This window comes from Equus przewalskii, chromosome 30 (assembly GCF_037783145.1).
Source record: "Equus przewalskii isolate Varuska chromosome 30, EquPr2, whole genome shotgun sequence".
In the NCBI taxonomy this organism is placed as follows: domain Eukaryota; kingdom Metazoa; phylum Chordata; class Mammalia; order Perissodactyla; family Equidae; genus Equus; species Equus przewalskii.
Window position 1 is genome coordinate 6,100,173 of NC_091860.1, and position 22,235 is coordinate 6,122,407.

General features: G+C 41.1%; 1 protein-coding gene and 1 long non-coding RNA gene across 23 annotated transcripts in view; one reads left to right on the forward strand and one right to left on the reverse strand.

Moving 5' to 3' along the window:
- Positions 1-22,235, reverse strand: part of SVIL (supervillin) — a 224,187-nt gene that overhangs the window by 189,592 nt on the left and 12,360 nt on the right. The gene's annotated exons all lie outside the window — the stretch shown is intronic.
- On the forward strand, positions 1,899-4,746 carry LOC139080545 (uncharacterized). 2 transcript variants are annotated; one of them, XR_011535125.1, is made up of 2 exons: positions 1,899-1,987; positions 2,425-4,746. It is a non-coding gene; the product is annotated as an uncharacterized lncRNA (long non-coding RNA). The 2 variants fall into 2 exon arrangements; XR_011535126.1 differs by having other exon boundaries at positions 1,911-2,042; positions 2,425-3,154.

Consider the following 22,235-nt stretch of genomic DNA (forward strand, 5'->3'; position numbering starts at 1 on the left):
TTGTGCATACACCGCACTCCTCCTGGCATTTCCGAGGGCAGAAAGTAGGAAACTCAGGTGAGTCAGGATCCCAGGGGCTTAGAGAACAACTTCTGCTGGAGGCTAAGAGGCCCTGGGTTCCACAAAAATGAAGACAGCCTAGGAAAGAAGATGCAGCAAAAATAAAGGCTTCAACAGCCAGAAGCAGCAGCCAAGTTCAATTACACAGAACGTGGGAGCTGCTTATTTAAAATGCGAATTGGTAATTTCAGACGGTGAGTAACCTTGATGTTTTCTGTGAAAAAACCCCGCTGCTTGAATCCTCTCACTCTTTTGAAGGGAAACAAACCCCGTATTTTGTATTTAAAAAGCAGTCTATGTGGCTAGATGCAGACTATGGGAAGCACATTCATACAAATTAAAAATTGCTCCAAGTTTTCCTCAAGCTCCGTTTCAGAATCAAGATTGCTCCAAGTTTTCCTCAAGCTCCGTTTCAGAATCAAGATGGACAGAAAAACGGCCCTAACCAGCGACAAGCTGGTGAAGCTCCGTGCCCGGTGTGGCTGCACCTGTCAGAGCAAACAGGCGCCAGCCCGGCTGTGACAGCACCTCATCGCGTGACGCCGTAACTCTGCATTTTACTGTGCCCAAGAGACCAGTCTGAACAACTGGTCGACAGGCCGGACTCCACCCGGCCCTTTTCTTTGTCTGATAGCTGAACAAAAGAAGGGATTTTAATAATTGAACGACTGCTGTTCAGTTGCTATATTTTTAACAATAGCTCAGGACATGTTGAGGCCAAATGGACGAGGAGAATTTTCTCAGCAAGATTTGCTAAATTTTTTAGTGAGTGGTAGCGGTGACGGAGGGACACTGGATGTGAAGCCAGATGGGGCCAAATCTCCACTCGAGGGAGCAGAAGGCAGCTCAGGTCCAGGCCTGCGTCACCTGAGGGCACCGGCAGGCCCACGTGGAAGCTTCCGGAGAACATGGACTGCGCTATTTCCTCGGGGCATGATGGGCTGGTGAAAACGGTGAGCTCCAAAGAAAACAAACCCAACAAACTGAACAGTGGTTTGAATTGTAAACCCTCCCCTCAGACAAATTTGTAAGGACCTGGAAAGGGGTTTTAAAGGCTCACTGCGCACTCACGAGCCCTGGCTCACCAAGGAAGGACGAAGGAAGGGAGGTCTCCAAACTCAGGGACGAAGCGCTATTTTTCTTCAAAAAGAAAAAAGACAACACAGGAAAGAGTAAAACATAGCCGATGTAAATTAATGCCCCTAAAATAACAGGGACTCGGAATGCGGGCTTCTTAACAGATATCCTGCCAAGACACATTGTTGACTGTGTCAGACAAAGCTGCTGAGATGAAAAGGAAGCGGTGCCCCTGGCAAGGCTGGGGCTCCAGCTTCATTTATGCATGACGGAAACTCACAGTAAAACGAAGGCCATCACCAGTCACGTCTTTTACTGAGAAAGCCCTTTGATGAGGATTTCCCCGAAAACACTCTCACCTACCACGTGAAAACGGGGACACCCTCTCACCAAGAAGACACACTTGCAAAATCTTTCCACCAACAGGAGCCTGAGAAAGTCACAGGGAGAGTTCTGGGCATCCCCTCAGTGGATCCCCTCCCGCAGCTTCTAGAGCAGGGAAGAAATTCATACTGCCTCCATTATTTATGGGAGGCAATATCTGGCTGCTCCCCCTACACTCACACCCCTATTAGCATGAGTTCGTTCTTCTTGGCTATTCGGGGACTTAAATAAAAACAAGTCTGAAAAGCACTGTACTTTAGCCCATAACCTCAAAGCTCACCTGACAGAGGAGGGAGACAATGCGTCTGAGTAAACACGTGGGTACTGTCACTTCCCTCTTCTCCACCCTCCAGCCCCGCCTCAGCTCAAACACAGGGCGCCCCTCCTTCCTTTCTGGGTGGAAGCTGTGGGAGCCGCCAGCAGCCATCTTTCAGGCCCATCCACTGCAAGAGAAAATGAGGCCAAGGTACACAGAGCACTTGAGCCCCGTCTGCAGCCAGCGTCATCCTTGGATTCCCCTAGTGTGTATGCCTACAAATTCCACGTTTCGCTTAAGCTAGTTTGAGTTGGGGAGGGGAGAGATGTGTAACCCCAATCTTTCCTAAGAAACTTAAGACAGTTGCTTTTTTAAATATGAAAACAATTTTATATCTAATAATGTACCCAGTTACCAATTCCTGTAAAATAGATTCCTCACTTGGACAGGAAATGATTATTCACAAAGACATCCATACAATGGTCACTTCTGTTGTGCAGAAAATTGTTCTAATTTGCTATTTGAAATCTTATAAGTAAATGGTTTAATTCTAAGCCTCCAAATGACCTTTTAATATATTGTGACATTGTAATAAATTTGAAAAATCACATAAAATGCTTTTAAAAAATTTCTATCACATCACACAGGACATGGTGGCAACTTAAAAAGTAATCAACGAAGGTGCTTCCCTGTGAACCGTCCCAGGCTGAAGCCTCATGAAGACTTCTCCACAGGAGACAGCAGGTGCTACTCTGTGATCCCGAGAGACCCAGGGCGGAACCATCCCTCGGAGACCAGCGGAGACGCCGACCTCCCCACTGGATTCTGCTAAGATGAACCACTGGAGCGGCCCATGCGGCAGCCGCCCACCATGGCCCGCCGCCTCTGCGCTGGCTCAGACACTGCTCCCCGGATGCTGTGTGCAGCTGTAGGCGGAATCAGGACGTGAACTCAGACCACATGCTGATGAGGTCTCTCAGATGCGGTAGGAATAATTAATCAAGTTATTCCATTTCATAAACTAGGCCATCCTAACAGGCATCAGTTTAAAATTTACTACGGTGACACTGAAAATAAATCCTCAAACTGACAAAGCTCACAGACCTTTGATCTTTCCTGACTTTCAAATGTACTATCTGTGAACAATCTCCTCACCAGACATGTCACCTCCTCAGGGGCTACCTCTGGGCTGCTCCTGTTCCTGGTTACAAACCTCCAACTTCCAGCTCCCCACTGACACCTTGTTTTCTGCACGTCCGCCTCCTGCGGCAGAACCCAAACCCTAGGAACAGGGACGGCGTCTCACTCATCTCGATTCCTGGCCCAGATTCTAGTGGAACTTGACAGGCTGACTAACAAATAAATATTCATTAAGCAGATAAATCATATTTCCTTTCACTTTCCTATTAAAAAAAAAAAAAACAAACCAAAACCTTGGATATTAGGATCTTAATAAAGATACTGCAAAATTGTGAGAGGGCCCAACACAGGCTTCGGGGTAATGTGAATAATCTAGGCCTTTATTTTTAGTACGGGAAAAAGAGAAAGCTTAGTTTTTGTAAAAAGGAAAAAAAAATTCTAATTTTAAAACAGATCCATGATTCTTTCCCCATTTTCATGGTTTTTCATCAATATTTTAAAATTTCTCTGGGTTCAGTTATTTAAGGTTTTGTTCTAACATTGGATTTGAAGTTAACTTGGGTCAGTTTGGGGTCAAATACCAGACACTGAGCACGTCTGCGCTTCCCCTTCACGGGCTGGCTGTGCTGATAAAGAGCGGGCAGCCCTTCAGCCATCTCTGCCACCTGTTGTCAGAAGCCCCCCTCTTGAAAACCGCATCTTCCACCCCAAATGCATTCCTTTGCTCCACTCATGTGATGTTCATTCATGACAAGTGAAGCAGGGAAAGTGCAAGAGGACAGAACACAGGCCTTCTGTCAGTCAGTTCTCCAAATGCACTCCAGCAGCCACTGGCTCTGGGCTCAGAACAAAGACCCCAGTGTGGGGCCAGTGGGGCGGACACGTGGACCCAGCCAGGCAACTCCTGCTAAGTGAAGAGTCCAGGCATCAGTGGCCTCGAAAGGGTGCAGAGAAACGTCAGTGGGGAATCCCTGGACCCACCTGCAGGTAACAGTGCCCTGAAACATGGATTGTTCTCCTCTCATCTGGAATTCCTCAGTGGCCCCAAGAAACAGTCTTGTCAGTGGCAAAGGCAGAGGCCCGCAGGAGGTAACTGTCAGGTGTGCTCCTGAACCCGCATGTTTACTGCTACAGACTGAATCCTCGTGCCCTCCCCACCCCATTCATCTGTTGAAACCTAATCCCCAGGGTATCAGTAATCAGAGGTGGGGCCTTTGGGAGGTGATTAGATGGAGCCCTCATGAATGGGTTTAGTGCCCTTATAAAAGATACCCCACTGATTTACTACAGCTTTGTAATATAGTTTGAAATCAAGCAGTGTGACACTTACATTTTTGTTCTTCTTTTTCAAGATTGCTTTGGTTATTTGGGGTCTTTTGTGATTCCATACAAATTTTAGTATTATTTTTTCTAGTTCTGTGAAAAATGCTGTTGGTATTTTGATAGGGATTGCACTGAATCTGTAGATTGCTTTGGGTAGTATGGACATTTTAATAATATTAATTCTTCCAATTCATAAGCACCATATATCTTTCCCTTCATTTTTGTCTTTTTCAATTTCTCTCATCAGTGTCTTATAGTTTTCAGAGTACAGGTCTTTCACCTTCTTGGTTAAATTTACTCCTAGGTATTTTATTCTTTTTGATGCAATTGTAAATGGGATTGTTTTCCTAATTTCTCTTTCTGATAGCTCATTATTCGTGTATAGAAACACAAGAGATTCTGTATATTAACTTTGTATCCTCCAACTTTACTGAATTTATTAGTTCTAATCATTTTCTGGTGGAGTCTTTAGGGTTTTCTATATAAAGTATTATGTCACCTGCAAACAGTGACAGTTTTACTTCTTCCTCTCTAATTTGGATGCCTTTAATTTCTTTTTCTTGTTTGATTGCTGTGGCTAGGACTTCCAAGATACATGCACCCCTATGTTCACTGCAGCATTATTTACAATAGCCAAAACATGGAAGCAACCCAAGTGTCCATTGACAGATGAATGGATAAAAAAGATATTGTGTGTTCATATACACAGACACACACACAATGGAATATTACTCAGCCATAAAAAAGAATGAAATATTGCCATTTGCACTACATGGATGGACCTAGAAAGTATTATGTTAAGTGAAACAAGGCAGACAGAGAAAGACAAATACTGTAAGATTTCATTTATATGTGGAATCTAAAAAAGAAATCAAATGAACAAACAAAACAGAAACAGACTCATAGATGCAGAGACCTGGGGATTGCCAGAGGGGAGGGAAATGAGAGGCTGGGTGAAGGGGACTGAGAGGTACAAACCTCCAGTTATAAAATAAATAAGTCAGGGGATGTAATATGCAGCATAGGGAATACAGTCAATAACACTGTAATAAATTTGTATGGAGACAGATGGTTACCAGACTTATGGTCATCGTTCCATAATTTATATAAATGTCAAATCACTTGTACACCTGAAACGAACATAATACTGTGTCAACTATACTTCAATTTAGAGAAAAGACCCCAGAGAGCTCCCTCCCACCTTCCACCACGTGAGGACACAGCGAAAAGACAGCCAGCTGTCCTATGAACCGGGAAGTGGGTCGTCACCAGACATTGGACATGCCAGCACCTTGATCTCGGACTTCCTAGGCTCTAGAATGTGAGAAATCAAAGTTTGTTACATAAGCCTCTCTGTCTACGGTTCTGTTACAGGAGCCCGGACAGATGAAGACTAACATCGCAGTTCACTGGCATTTCCTGATTCTGTGGGCTAGGCCCCCAGCCTGCCACCCCAAAATTACAATCAGTCTGCCCCCAGCCAAATCTGTGATTTCCCATTAAGTTTTCCAGGCCCACAGGGCTCACACCACTCCCTAGCCATAGCATTTTCTGTGTGTGCATTTACTGAGTAACTGAGCATGCACTAAATTGCGACATAAAATATGTTGTTTGACAAGACTTTTGAAATGTTTCTACCACGTCTCTCTCACTAGCAGGGGTTATATTTTCTCACATTCCTTTTTTTAATCTCCCAAAGCACCTAACACAGATGTAGATATAGACCAGGTTCTCAATTATTTGTTCACCACACTCCATTTAAAGGTTAATTTTTCAGGTTATTGATCATTTCCCTGAATCATTCTCTTCATCCACAACCAAGAAAATCATTTACTGGTGAAATTGAAAAATTAACTATTGTTCACTTTAATTTGAAGGAATATCAAGGGTTATCCTAGAACACAAATTCTTCAAATCAGGAAGCCAGGATAAAAGATACAACTTAATAATATTACTCTGGGGATTTAATCATTCATTCACAAAACACGCTCAGCTTTGGGAGGACAGTGACAAATGCACTGTCTCTGTCCTCAAGGACTTGTAAGCAGAGGGTAGAGGATGTGTGCCCAGCAAGGTGCACTGAAGTTCCACGTGTGCTGTGAATGCACATGCACATGGGCTTCCACGTGCGCTGTGAATGCACATACACATGGGCTTCCACGTGTGCTGTGCATGCACATACACATGGGCTTTGACACACGCAGCTGGTGCTGCTGGCAACACTCTTCATGGGCCCGGCTGCTCCTCCAACTTCAGATATCAGCTTAAGTGGCACCTCCTCTAAGAAGCGCCCCCTGCTCACCCAGTTCAAGTTAGGTTTCTCTCCTTCCCCCACATTCCCCACAGCACACTTTGGAGCATGGAACCCATTTGTAATCCTGGATTTCCTGGCTCGCTGCTCATGTCCGTTTCTCTTTCTAGACTGAAAGCTCCATGAGGGCAGGGCCAGGCCTGTTCTTTGCACCCCTTATACCTAGCACAGCACTTTGCACAGAGAAGGGGGGTGTGTGAACAAATAAACACGTGAGGATACAAATGCCAGGATGGCCAATCCCACCACCACGGTCGAAGGTGGAGGGAGTCAGAAAAGCTGTCCTAAATCCTAGAGGAAGCTCATGAGAGCGAATGGAGCAAATGGTCACCCACAGGAACAGGAGAGTCAGGCAGCCCTGAGGGGTTCATCTTTCTTCCTCCTTTTACTTACATAAAACAGGCACAGCTGCCTCCCTACAGGGTCCTTGTCAGAGCCCCTAACACAGTGCCTGGTAGACAGTGGCCGAGCAATTACTGCCACTTCCTCCTCTATCTTCCTGAGCCAGGTGATCTGGAGAACAGACATACGCAAAGCATAAAACCCTCCTCCGCATGATCTCCCGGGCCCAGGTCTCTGAGGCGGGTGGGAACAGGATGGGGAAAGGGCCAGTGGAAAGGAGTGAGGGGGATTACAGGAACAGAATGCAAGCTGGAGCTCACAGAGAAGAGGATGGAGCTGGGAGCCATGGTTGTGTCCCACACCCAACCCAGTGCTGGCCACTCAGGCACCTGTTCAGTGTCACTGCTCCCGCCATCATTTCCTCCATTGGCGAGGATAACCCAGAGTGCCTGAGGCCTAACCTCCAAACACCAAAAACATGCACAGATGCTTCTCAGGAGTCCTGGTGGGGAGGGCTACTTTAATGTTTAATATATTTGTTAAAAACCATTAGCCTCACTTATGTACTAGTTTTACATCTAAATTGAGATGCTTACAATGGTCCTTTTAAACCGTATAAATGTGGTACCAACTGTTAAAGTATCATTACCTTTTGAAATGTAAGGAGACTAGGAATGAGAGCTTCACAATTGTTTTTTTGAATACACATAATATAAACCAAGAAGTGCTGGAAGTTCTTTATCCCTGGATATTGGTAATTAAAGGAAAATTGGGGGGGAGGGGCACTTTCTCTTCAATTTGCCACTTTCCCAAAGAGATGTGCAGTACAGCCAGAACTAATGCAGCCTGCATAAATATTCATGGTCAAAAGGAAAAAGGTATGTGTGGTAGGCCGAATAATGGCCCCCCAAAAGATAGTCATGTCCTAATGCCTGGAACCTGTGAAAGTTACCTAATACAGCACAGACTTGGCAGATATTATAAACTTAGGGAACTTGAGATGGGGAAACTATCGTGCATTATCTGGATGGGCCCATGATAATCTCCAGTGTCCTTAAAAGAAGGAGGCAGAGAGAGATTAACTAGAGAGGGAAAGGCGAGATGAGGATGGAAAGAGAGACTGGAGAGATGTGCTTTGAAAACAGAGGAAGGGGCCACAAGCCAAGGAATGCAAGCAGACACTGGAAGCTGAAGAAGACAAGGAAACAGACTCTTCCTTGGAGCCATGAGGAGTAAGCAGCCTGTTGGCACCTTGATTTTAGCCCCAAAAGACTCATTTTGAACTTCTAACCTCCAGAGCAGTAAGAGAATATATTTGTGTTGTTTAAGCCATTAAGTGTGCAGCAATTTGTTACAGTGGCAACAGGAAACTGATACATTGTGGTTGTTTGATTCCAAATTACTTGATCAAAAATCTAATTAGAAAAAGAATAATTAGAAATTCTCATACCCAAACATGTAAACCTCTAAGTCTGACCTAATAAGTTCTGGGTGACTTTTCTCTTTGCAGAAGCTATACCTCTGGTTCCATTTCAGAGCAAGACCCTCCCATCATTATCACATTCAAGATATAATTGGAAATCTGTATTTTATTTTTGTTCTATTATAACGGTATATTTTCTTGAATCTTATAGTGCTAACTTAGTTCTTAGATATAATTCTTATTACAAATTAGGATTAGAAATACCTGCTGCAATTGACTCAACTCTAATTTTAAAATAGGAATGAAAGCAACAGCAATTCGTCACACCAAACTTTAGAGAATACAGCTTATCTGTGATCCACTCTGATGGTATCTCAGGCTGTATTTACTGGCTAAATAATAGACATAGAAGTTTAAATGAGACCTCAAAATTTATCAATTTTATACCTGTTGCTTTCTCTCCACTTCTAGAAACTGTCACAGTAATAACAAAGCGATGTTTGCTCAATAAAGAGCAGGCCTCACTTGGGCAAATGGATAAATGTGTCAGCTGACAAAACTTACCAGGACCTCAACTATGATTTATCCTGGAAACATCTGAAGCATTTATAAACAAAATAATAAAGAAACAAAAGAGAATAGCCTCATATTTGCTTAATAAGAATAATATGTAACAGTTTAAAATTCTAAGAACAGAGAAAATAAATTCAAGGGACTTTGGCCCAGAGTGCTTTGATTGTATACTCTGAGGAACGCATCATCTAGTGCTTGCAAACAACTGCAGGCAATCTCGACCCTTCCTCGGCAGGGCCATTGGTGCTGGAACCGGGATCCGCTTTTATGAGGATTGCAGGTCACGTATAGCAAATAGTTAAAGAGACAACTCCTCTTGGGAGCCCAGGTTTTCATTGTGGGAAAAGGGTGAGAGGACCCGCGAAGGTGGATTTGAATAGGAGAGTAGCAGTGTGAACTAAAACCTTTTTCCTTACGTTTACCTCCTAGCTCTGTGCACAGACGCGACCTAGACAGAAGGACATCACACCAGCAGAGAGCATACATGGCACACAGAGCACACACATCAATTAGATCTTGATTTCTTTTTTTTTTGAGGAAGATTAGCCCTGAGCTAACTACTGCCAGTCCTCCTCTTTTTGCTGAGTAAGCCTGGCCCTGAGCTAACATCCGTGCCCATCTTCCTCTACTTTATATATGGGACGCCTACCACAGCATGGCGTACCAAGAGGTGTCATGTCCGCACCCGGGATCCGAACCGGTGATCCCCGGGCCGCCAAGAAGTGGAATGTGCAAATTTAACCGCTGCGCTCCCGGGCCGGCCCCTAGATCTTGATTTCTAAGTCCCATCCCCACGAAAAGAAACCAGACTCCACGGAGAAATATCTGATTCCAAATCTGCGGCAAAGTACAATATGAACCTGGAAATTATAATGTCCCCTTAAAAAGGCAGAGATCTTATGATTTTCACCGAAGTGATCAAACTGGGAGTTACCCAAATCAGGATAAGCTAATTATAGCCGCCTCCTGATGAGATTAAGCAAGAAGGGCACAACATCACTTCGGGACAGTGATTAGACCTGAGTCTAATCATTAGGAAACAAGGAGACAAACGCAGAATGTGGGACATCTGTCGTGACGACTAGTCCAGTTTGAGAAAAGGACAGTGTCATGAAAAACAGAAAATGGCAAGAGCTCTATTCTAGATTAGAAGAGACCAAAGAAGCATGACCAAAAGAAACGCATGAAGACTGAAGGCGGGGGCTGGAGGGTGGGTGGGGTGGATGGGGGATAAAGGGACATTTTTGGACAATTGGAAAAATTTTTAAAGGAACTATATATTAGATAATGTTATTGAACTAATGTTAGTTTTCTTCAGTGTGATAATGGTATCGTGGTTACGAGACTGTCCTTATTCTTAGGAAATGCCTGAATTATTTCTTTAAGGATAAATTTCACGATGTGTGTAACTATGTCCAAATTGTTCAACAAGGGAAAAAATGCATGTGAATAACGGTTGGTACATCTAGGTAAAAAATACAAGATTCATTAAACTGTTCTTCCTGCTTTTCTGTAGGGTTAAAAACTTTCAAAATTTACAAAATTGGAAGAAAAATTCCAGGGAAAGGTAAATGTCTTCACATCTCATGTCATTATTTTGCCCTAAACTAATTTCTGCTGATGACTCTCTCTACTGGTTCAAAGACATTCACGGTAGTAATGGCAGCAACAGCAGTTGCAGTAAAGAACCGAAGAAATAGTATTTTACAGATTACAAGTGCTTTTTCAATTGTAATTAAATAGATTATAAGCAGTTTAAAATAATGTGGCATATTTACAAATAAGAGCTAAAGCCACTGTACAAGTACTTTCATATATTATCTCAGTCTCCTAACACTTCTGACATAGGTACTATTATCATCCCAACTTTATAGATGAGAAAATTAAGACTTAGACAAGTCATATATAGTACAGCTGAAATACATACACACGCATACATACACACACACATACTCCGCATCAGGGCTGCAATTTAAGCTCAGGTAGTCTGACCCACTAAGACGACAGTGAAAACAACTTTTTAAAATGCGTAAACTTACATTAGTGAAAAGAGGAATCAGTCATCAGGAAGCTAAGGATTTTGACACATTTTTGAGAAGATGAATATAACCACAAGAACACGCAGCTAGCAAAGAAGAAAGAATGCTTAGAAAATATATAATTTGAAAACAACAAAAAAAAGAGCTAATGGAATTTAAAAATATGATTACCAAATAAAAACCTAATAGAAAAGTTATAAGACAAAGTTACGGAAATCACTCAGAACACAGAGCAAAAGGATAAAAAGATGAAAAATTAAAGAAAAGGTAAGAGGACAGGATTAATCCAGGAAGCCTAACATTTGATGATAGGAGTTCTAAAAACCAGAGAAAAGTGGGGGAAAAAAAGAAAAGTTATCAAAGAAATAATATAAGAAAACTTTTCCAAGCTAAAGGGAGAAGTGTGTCTTCAGACATCCCGGCTGTGTGGGCCATGATGGCCTTGCCTCTCTGCTCCAGCCCACCCCTTCTCGGCCCCCCTTTCTGACACTGGAGCTGGACACAGAAAATGTCTCTCGTTGGCCAGCTGACATCAGGCCAAGCTTTGTTAGGGTGTGGGAGGGGGGCAGGAGGAAGGGGCTTCTCTGTCGGCTGTGCTCTTGCCGGCTGGCTCCTGCTGCGCCCAGTGGCCAGCAGCATAGAGAACACCCCAGGGCGTCCACCCCAGAGAGCGTGGGCAGCACCCTTGCAGGTAGTTTCCAGCGAGTGTGGCAGGCACCCAGTAGGCGCTTCCCAGCCAGGAGCAGCAGCAGCCAGCCGTGAGCGGTGTCCAGGGAGCTCCCTCAGCAGCCCCTCACCAAGTCTTGTAGGCACCCAGGGGTGGCTTCCTAACGAGCCCAGTCACCACCTCAGTAGGCAGTGTCCTACCTGGGCCTGCATGTGCCACCTCACCCACCTGCCCTGGCACAGTGGGCCCCAGGGCCATGCCCCCTCCCAGGGGGTCTCTCACCTTGGGGGGCAGGCAAGGGGCACTGCTTCCAAGCTCGAGCCTGCCTCAGCCCGAGGGGCAGTGGCTGCTCCCTGTACCCACATTCCTCCCTGCTTTACGGTTCTCCCCACCTCAGTAGCTGACCCTTGCTAACCCCTTAGTAGTCAATCCCCTGCTACTAAGAACTCTTTAAACTTGCCCTGTGCCTTTTGTCGCCTCAATAGAATCTGACCACCAAACACAACAAATGAGAAAAGACTCTCAGCTGTGAAACTACTGTCAAATTGCAAAATATTAAGGAATAAAGAGAAAGAGAGAAACTCTAGGAGCTTCCAAAAAGGAAAAAAGAGTCAGTTAAGAAGATTTAAAAAAAAAAAAAAATAGACCAGCATGTGGCTTTTCAACCCAGCAACAATAGGGCAAGATTTTTGATGTTTAGAAAAAAATTATTTCAAACCTAGAAATCCATACTGATCATACCGAAGAACATCTTAGAATGTCTTCAAACATGCAAGACGCAGAAAGTTTACTTCAATCTGGGGAAGTCACGTGAGATTATATTCCACCAAAATGAGAGTAAAAGACAAGAAAGGGGAAATGTAGAATACCAGGATGGTGGAACAAAGCCCGGAATTCAAGGAAGATTAACAGGAGCAGGCCCAGGGGCAATGAGAACTTTAACGAGGGGGCTCCACAAAGGACGTCTTCAAGAGGAATGAATTTATTCCAGCAACAGACAAATGAGTTAGAAGTTCAGAGGGTATTGGGGATACGATAAAGGAGACATGATTCTTCCCTCCACAAGGCAGAAAGAAAAAGGGCATGTCAACAAAAAACTCAAGGAAAAACAAATGCCACAAACAAAATGCAAGAATGATATGGTCCAAATGTGCCATAATTTTGAGCAACTGGTGAAAGTGAACAGAATAAACCCATTTGAAAATGATATTAGAAATTTTCTCCTTTTTTTTTTTAGGAAGATTAGCCCTGAGCAAACATTTGCTGCCAATCTTCCCCTTTTTGCTGAGGAAGACTGGCCCTGAGCTAACATTCAAGCCCATCTTCCTCCACTTTATATGTAGGACACCTGCCACGGCATGGCTTGACAAGCGGTGCCATGTCCACACCCGGGATCCGAACCGGCGAACCCCGGGCTGCCAGAGTGGAATGTATGAACTTAACTGCTGCGCCACTGGGCCAGCCCCAGAAATTTTCTCCTTTGAGTGATGCTGTGATATTAGAATTACAGGGAGAGAAGTATAAGTATAGCACACTACTTGGCTCTGCCACAGACAGTATTTACATTAATATGCTCATTGGCTTGCAACCTTCAAACTCTATTCACGGAGAAAGCAAAGAAAATATCGCCAGTTAGAGAAGGCAAACATTATCAACCTCAACAGTTAAAAGATATCACTGAAAGATGGACAAACGGAAAAGAGAGGCAGACAGAGGGTAGTGGTACCTAATATCCTCATGTCACAAAATTTGGCACTTGATATAAAACGTGAAAGTAGATGGAACAAGATACAGAGATTTATCAATATTAAAATTGCAATGGTAATCAACAGAGGAATTCATATAGTCTTAAAACTAAGAAGTTGTCATGCTAGTAGGGGGTGGGGGGGCTTCATCTATAATAGCAGACAGAGCCAACAGATAAAACCTCAAGCAGATACATCAAAAACAGCTGAGTAAATACATTATTAGAGTTATATAAGTAATAACTGCTAAAAGAACTAACGTGTTGCATCTGGACAACAAGACTATTGTTTTTCATTATCAGTGCTTTTCTCCCATCTGACTTTTTTCAACCACGTCCATGAAACACTTTGATGTTTAGAAAATAGAAAATCATCTATTGTACAACCTCTCTCTGTAAATAACTAGAGAGTAAATATTTTAGGCACTGTGGGTCATATGGGTCTGTGGTAGCTACGCCTCTCTGCTGCTGTAGTGTGAACAGACAATTCATAAACGAATGGGTGCGACTGTTCTAATAAAACTTTATTTACACAAACAGGTGGCAAGCCAGATTTGGCCTGCAGGCTGTAGGCTGCTGACCCCTGATCTAGTCCGGCATTTCCCAAACTATGTACTACAGGATGCTTTGATATATTTAAGGGTATTCTTCCAAAAAGGGGGGAGAGGTTGCCTTTTCAGAGTTTAGAAAACCACTAAACAATGATAAGCAGACTTCTTTACTTCAAGACTTCAGCCCCTGGTGTGCTTTGAGCCTTGAATATCCAATATGGAAGGAGTCTATTGTACACATTTCCCTGGCTTGCCTGAATACATTGGAAAAGCATCAAAGGCCACTAGTATTCTGTAAAACAGTTTGGGAAACAGTGTCATAATCAAATTCCTACGCTGTAAAGATGAATAAATAAGGCTCAGAGAGTGGCACATGACTTGTCCAAGGCTCCTCAGCTGGATGGTGCCAGCACTGGGACCAGGACTCAGAAAGCACGAGGTGCTTGCCGCCAACTCCAGAGGGGCATCGTTCAGATGCCCAAGGAACAAACCAGAGCAAAGCTAATAACATCTCTATCCCGCGTGACTTTAAGGGACACACTTTGAGACAATGTAACTACATTGATGCAACAATACATAAACCTAAAAAACCTGAAGACTGTGGGGTTAGATTTTACTATTTTCTTTAGAAACATCCTAAGGTGAGCTGAACCAATTAGACTCATTCACTGTGAGTTTGTTTCCTCATCTCTATTATGGGGCGAGGGGGCGGGGGGGGGGGGCGAGGGTGGGAAGAAGTAGGAAAAAATAAATAAGGAGGAAGAGCAAAATCTTTTTCTCAACATTTTTTTATGATTCTAGAGCATATTATTCCATGGTACTAAGCACATTCTGTATTTTATGACATATAAGTCACAAAGAGCTGTTGATTAAGCTCGATCTGAACACACAGCAACGTACAAAGCACAGAGTAGGTGTGTGGGAGATAAAGGAAAGTTGAGAAGGATTGGGGACTAAAGAAAAAGAGTTGGGAAACCTAAGATCTAAGGAAACATCCCTAATTTCTTGTGAAGATAGTTCAAAAATATGAAACAAAGCAACATATTCCGAAAAGCGTTCAGGATATAAACTGAAGAAAAGAAGAAAAGGAGGAAATGCAGGACTTAACAGGTGTTCTAGGCAAAGTGGGATGAAACAGAACTGGTAGACCCCTCCTGAAAAGCCCATCTCGGTTCCTAAGGTGGTTTACGGATTTTTGGAATGTCTTACAACGTCATTCTTTTCTTTTAATTCACAAATCTTCATGTTTTTAGGTATATTTTCATAGCCCATGATTATTAATAGAGATGGAGTTCTGAAAACATTCTTAGCCAGCTTAGCTAAGGGGCAGCTTGCTCCTAACACCCTCATCAATGGTTTGCAAAGGAAATCTGTTTCTCCCAGTACCATGGGAATGCTCCGTCTGCTGAGAGAATTCCCATCCAACAAGACTGGGTCAGACTGCTCCAAGGTCATCAGTCAGTTAGCAGCCCATGGGAAGAGAAAGAGCAGCTGCCATTGACCTACAAACCTTGCCTTTGCCCTGTCCCAATATTACAACCTGCAAACTGTCCCTGAGGTCAGAACTCGTGCCCTGAAACTCGTTCTCATGGCCTAGCACAGTGGGAAGTTGTCCAACCCTGGAGGGACAGTCATCAGATCCTTCAGAGACCACTAATTATACAAGACTCCCATTGCCATACTCTTAAAATGCCTAGGTGCTATGGAACTGCACAAGGAGGAAGCAGCTGCAGGGCAAGAAAAGCGAGAACCCATCTAAGTTGATACAAGGTCCCTAGATTTAAACACAAACAGCCCCTGGCCTGCTCTGTCCAATACCAGAACCACTGGCCACACAAGGCTACTTGAAATGTGGCACGTGCAACTGAAGAACGGAATGTTAAATTTTAATGAATTTTAATTGATTTTATTTACTTTTAAACCCTGAAGCCATGTAAAATGTTTTTCCATTAAACACAAATGTATTGCTTTGGTAGGAACAGATCCACTTTAAACGCTACGTTGCTTGAAATGGTCTTGACGTATTGCAGTGTGTGAGTCTGCACACAAACACATCACTGACCTACGCGGAGTTAACAAGATCATTCCGTTTAAATGACTTTCTTTTTCTACACATTGATGTAAGTAACACCGTAATGCGTTCATCGAAATATTTTATGCAGACAGCACAAGTTGCAGTGATAATTAGGTAAATCATAACTGGTGTTCAACGAAATACTTGTTCTAATTAAAATAGTTAATTATTTTTCTGGTTTATAAAATAAATACAGTCAAATTTAAAACAAAGTCTTAGTACTGATATAGAATAGAGTGGAGATACAGAAGCTAGTCCTATAATCAGAACAGTAAAGGAAAAAAGGGACTGGAAGAAAAAAATGTCATAATAAACAGCATTTACAATTTGCTGTGATAGAGCAAAATGAAAAAGCTGTTTATTGCATCAAAAAATCAAAGGTAAAGCAGACAATACTAAGAGACAATTTCAGCAAAGGCAATAGTGAATTCGATATTAAATTTCCTTTCAGTAGTCAAAAAGGAATCAATGACATCAGTCACCTGAAATCAGAATTAAATGGTCAAGAAAAAAATTTTAAATGATTTTTAACAAATCTGAGCCTGTAACTTTGACCAGCTATGAAACATCTTGGATTCTTGAACAGAAAAAAAGAAAAAAACAAAAATATTTATAGATGGAGAGATGGTAAAAGAGATTTTTATTTAGTTATGGAAATTTTGTTAGAAAATTATGAGAAAAAGATTTTAAAAATTGTACAAAAAGCGAAAGATTTTTAATTAAGCAACCAAACAATTGCCCATAGAATACAAGATCCTTCTAATAATATCAAAAACATATAAATTCTAAACTTGAAAAATCACAAAAGGTTTTCTTTAGCTTTAGATGAGTTGTACAATATAAGAGATATTGCCCAATTAGTACTTTGGGAACATTTTTGTCTCAAGACTTCCAAATTTATGAAGAGATGTTGTCGATTCACAGCCTAAAAAAACTGAACTCATGGCATAGATACTTTTGAATCTTTTACATCTGTCAGAGAAGAATTTCAGCTAGATAAGGAAATTAAAAGCTTTTACCACGACAGTGTTCCAGCTATGTTGGGTGAAAAATCCAGACTTTTAAAACAAGAGACTGGTATTTCCCTGACTGCATCATTCTACTGTATGATATTAATTTGTATTCGATTTTCTGAAGCACAATCTATGAAAACATTTATCAATATTGTTAAAATTGTTCAGTATATTCACATAAATGCCATGAATTACCACCGGTTTATAGAACTGCTGAAAGAAATCAAAGACAATGAATTCAATGATCACACGTTGTCTGCCAGTGATCTTTGATTGAGTAATGGAAGAAGTTTACAAAGATTCACTGTAGAGTTAACTCCAATTCAAGATTTCACGTAAGCAAAAAGAATACTTGCCAAATAAAGACAAAAAAAGATAGCTGTGTGATTTACGTTTTCTCACAGATATCACACTGCATGTGAACAAGCTAACTTTGAAGATCCAAGGAAAGGAAATGTTTATTTATGATCTAGCTAAACAAGTAAGAAAATTTATATCAAAACTAATACTTTTCATAAGGTAAGCAAAATATAAAGGTTTTACACATTTTTCTCATTTGAATCAACATGCAGATTTAATTGGAATCAAAAGCGTTATACAAATTGCTTTCAAAATCTACAAGGAAAACTTGAAGAACACTTTATTGAGATTGACAAGTTTAGAGTTGATTTTCAATTTTTATAATACTCCTTTGAATTTCATGTTGGTAATTCTGAGGTGCCCTAAGTTAGCGAACAGACATAGCTTTAAAACTGATATGATTTTGTTTCAAAAAGTCAAATCAATTCTTTTAAAAAATATGAACTGGTTTTGTCAATTTGGATGCAAATATTAAGAAAAACTATTTTTTTGACACTTGATTCAGTTACTCAAAAACAAGTATGTTTGGAAGTTGGTTACATAGATCTACTTTTTCAACTCTAAATTTTATGAAATTTAAATATAGACTAAGTATTTCAGATGAAAATGTAGTGTCTGAATTTAGAACCACTATAACTCTACCATCCACACCAAATTCCAAGGCGGTACAATAAAAAGAAAATAGAATATCTCATTAATATTTTTATATACATTACATTTTGAAATGGTAACATTTTGGGTAGGTTGGGTTAAAGAGAATGTATTATTAAAACTAGTTTCACCTATTTCTTTTTAATTTTTCAATGTAACTACTAGAAAATTACGTACGTGCTTCACATTATATTTCTATTGAATAGAGGCCCCGCCTACTCAAAGCAATCTTTTTTCAGAACCATTAATATCAGCTGAAAACTTCTTAGAAATGTAGAATCTCAAGCCACAGCCTAAACCTACTGAATAGAATCTGAATTTTATTAAAAACCCCAGGTTTGGCCAAGACAAAGTAATAGAAAACAGATTTATCCTTTTTCCTGAGACATTCAAAAGAAAGGAAAGAAAGAAAAGAAAAAGAAACCAGACAAAATATAGGAAACAATGGTTTTTAGGGGACAGGACATTAGAAAACAAATGAGGTGAATCTATGATTGTCCCAGCTTATTGCCTTAAGAGATTTCCTGGCCAAGACACAGGAAGGGAGAACCCAGGAAGAGTTCAGAAGACTCCCTGAGTTGAGGATACAGAGCTGTGAGTCTGCAGAGACCAAGATAGCTAGAGTTTGGAGGACAGAGGAGAGAGCTGCAGAGAGAGAACTCTAGAATCTGCAGAGTTGCCCTGAGTGTTCAGCTGAGTACTGATCAGTGCATGTGTGTGAGCAAACCACCTATGGCCAGGGAAAAAATTATGAGAAAGGACTAGAGGTAGCACTGCCTGGTGCTCACACAGGGCCAACAACAGTACCTGTTTCCACCAGCAGACTGGAAAACCTCATAATTCAGGGGCATTGGGTACTCAGGAAGATATCCAGTAGAAGTATGGATATGCACAAAGGAATGAAGAGACTAGAATTGGAAATTATGTAGGTAAATGCAAGACACTTTTCTTATTTAAACCTCTTTAAAAGAAAAATGACTTCTAAAACAAAATAATAACAATTTATGTGGAGTTAATTACATAAGTAAAAGTAAAACGTATGACAACAATAATACAAAGGACAAGATGTAAATATACTATTGTAAGCGCCCATCACTTAAAGGTAGACTGTGATTAGTTAAAGAAGTACACTGTAAATGCTAAAGCAACCACTAAAATAACTAAACAAATAAATATAGCTAATTATCCATCAAAGGAGAGAAAATGGAATCATAAAAAATACTCAAATAATACAAAAGAAAGCAGAAAAACAGGAAAAGAAAATAAAGCACAGGACAAATAGGAAACAAAAAGCCTAATGACAGACTTCAAACTAATCATATCAATAATTACATTAAATGTAAATGGTCTAAATACCCCCAATTAAAACACAGAGATTGTCATGTTGGAAAAATAAAGGCAAAATCCAACTATATACTGCCTATAAGAAGTGCACTTTAACATAAAGATACAAATAGGTTAAAAGTAAGAGGATGGAAAAGATATATCATACTAGCACCAATCCAAAGAAAGCTAAAGTGCCTTTATTAATATCACACAAAGGAGATTTTAGAGCAAAGAATATCACCTGGTATAAAGAAGGTCATTTCATAATGATAAAGTGTCCCAATTCATTAACAGGGTATTGCAATCCTAATGCAATCCTAAATGTCGATTCACCTTAACAACCATGTTTCCAAATATATAAAGCAAAAGCTGATAGAACTGCAAGGAGAAAGACAAATTCACAATAAAAGTGACAGATTTCAATACTGCTCTCCCCATATACACTCATGTGATGCAGAACAACATTCCCATCAACAATGCACTGCATATATGATGGTGGTCCCATAAGACAACTACTACACACCCAAGGTGTGTAGTTGGGTATATCATCCAGGATTGTGTAAGTCCTGTAAAGGAGGAAGAAATTTTCCTCTACTCATCTAGGTTCTTCTGGCTGGTCTAAGAATTAAACTGACATGAGACAGATTAAGAGCAGAAAAACAAACAAAAGTTTAATAATGTATATATAGATGAGAGAAACTCGGGAAAACCGAGTAACTCACCAAAATGGCCAAAGCCCTCACCTTAAATACCGTCCTCAGCTAAAGACAAAAGATGTTGTGAGTGGGGAGAATCAGGGACTTCAAAGGGAAGGCAGGCAATTCCCAGGCAGCTGAAAAGGGGCAAGCGTTTTGAAAACAAGTGTTTGGCCACAGAAACAGAAGAACACAGAGGGGAGCCCAACAAACAGGCTTCTGTAGGTTCCTCCCTATCTACCACCCAGTTCATATGATGCTTAGGTGATAGCTTGTTTCCCGAGACAGGTTTTTTTAATCTGAATTCTTTTAGGCAGTTAAGGGAAGGTAACAAGAAAAACATTCTGAATCTTTTGTTTCTTAAAAATAATCAGTCTAAAATAACCCTCATGTTAAAGAGATACATTTTTGGGTGGCAAATTTTGTCCCCATTCAGTATACCCTATGACGTTCACACAACAACAAAATTGCCTAACAATGCATTTCTCAGATCATATCCCAGTTGTGAAGTGACACATGACTGTATCAAATACAAGTAGAACAAATAGACAGAAAATCAGTAAATATATACAAACTCGAACAAGATCCCAAGGTGATCTGTATGCACACTACAGTTTGAAAAACACTACTCTACACTACTCATAATGGGTAGATAGCCCATATTCGGTCAACTTCTGGCAAATGTTTCTTTCGGCTTCTCACTGGTATCATCAAAACTGGTGCTCTTTTGTCTGGCTTAAAGGTTAACCAGAAATTAGAGGAGAAGGTATTTTCAAGAAAGCTAATCTTAAAAAATAAATCACGGAATTTAGAGACAGTAAAGTTGAAAGACTCTGCACTTATTCATCTTATAGACCTGAAAATAACACCAGCTCCATCACTTAGATTTAAACTCCTTGAGATTTAATGTAGTTATCTACAGGGACTGGCCCTGTGGCTGAGTGTTTAAGCTCGCATGCTCTGCTTCGGAAGCCCTGGGTTCACTGGTTTGGATCCTGAGTGTGGACCTACACACGGCTCCTCAAGCCATGCTGTGGTGGCATCCCACATAGAAGAACTAGGACTTACAACTGTGTACTGGGGCTTTGAGGAGGAAAAAGAAAAGAGGAAGATTGGCAACAGATGTTAGCCCAGGGCCAATCTTCCTCACACACACACACACACACAAAAGGTACTCTATGGGGCTATGCTAAGAGCTTGGGTGATGTAATATGTAGACAAGACCTAGCACACATCCTAACACAGAATGCATGCTCAATAAACATTGGTTCCTTTCCCACCAACACTGACTAATCAGTGTGATCACTCTTGGTGCAGAGCACAGCTTCCCAGCCCTTCTGCTTGAATAGTCCCAGTAAGGATGAGGAAAGTCAATGGCGTCAGCTACAAAGCACGCCAGTATCTCCACTTTGATCAATGAAAATCCTGAGACACCATTCAACTCAGCCAATACCTTCCCTTCTCATTCTCAATGAAGAGCTTCACTTTATTTATGGTGGTAATTTATATCCTCACAGCTGTTGCCCTACATCTCATAATGGATTAAGAGAGAAAGGAAGAGGTTAGACAGCTTCATAACAAAGTTCTAAATTGTGGCAAATATATCAGAAATAACCATAACTATTTTAAGTTTTTTAAAAATCCCATTGGAAAATCTTTATCACTTGTTATTGACTCAACCAAATCAAGAGTGGAAAAAACAGGGCTATGAATCAGAAGATATGGGTTCCAGGCCAGACCCTGGTACTGCTTCCCTTACGATCTTGCATGGAAAATTCTTCTTTGGAGCCCTGTAAGCCTTAACTTCCTCACCTATAGAAGAAAGATGAGGCAAGCCCTGCCCACCTTAGGTAGTGCAGAAAGAATGAAAATGAGATGCATGTGAAACCATAAAGCACATGTAATTGCAAGGTAGTATTATTTTGAATGATTATGGTCATTGTTTCCTCCTATTAACATTGAAAATCAAGAGGTAACTGAAAGGGGAAAAGCTCAATATCAAGCTACTAGTTTTCTCCTTTTTAGATTTATGCACCCAATATTGTGTCAGCAACCATGAGTTTTTAAAACTCAAAAGTGTTCCAAATTACTACTGAAAAGATTTCTCTGAAAGTAATACAGAAGTGTAGTAACAAGAAAAACTTGGAGTAATTTATCCAAGACTATATCATAAGGCCCTAGAAGTTAAGAAATTTTTGGCTACTGGCCCAAACTTTCCCTAAAAAC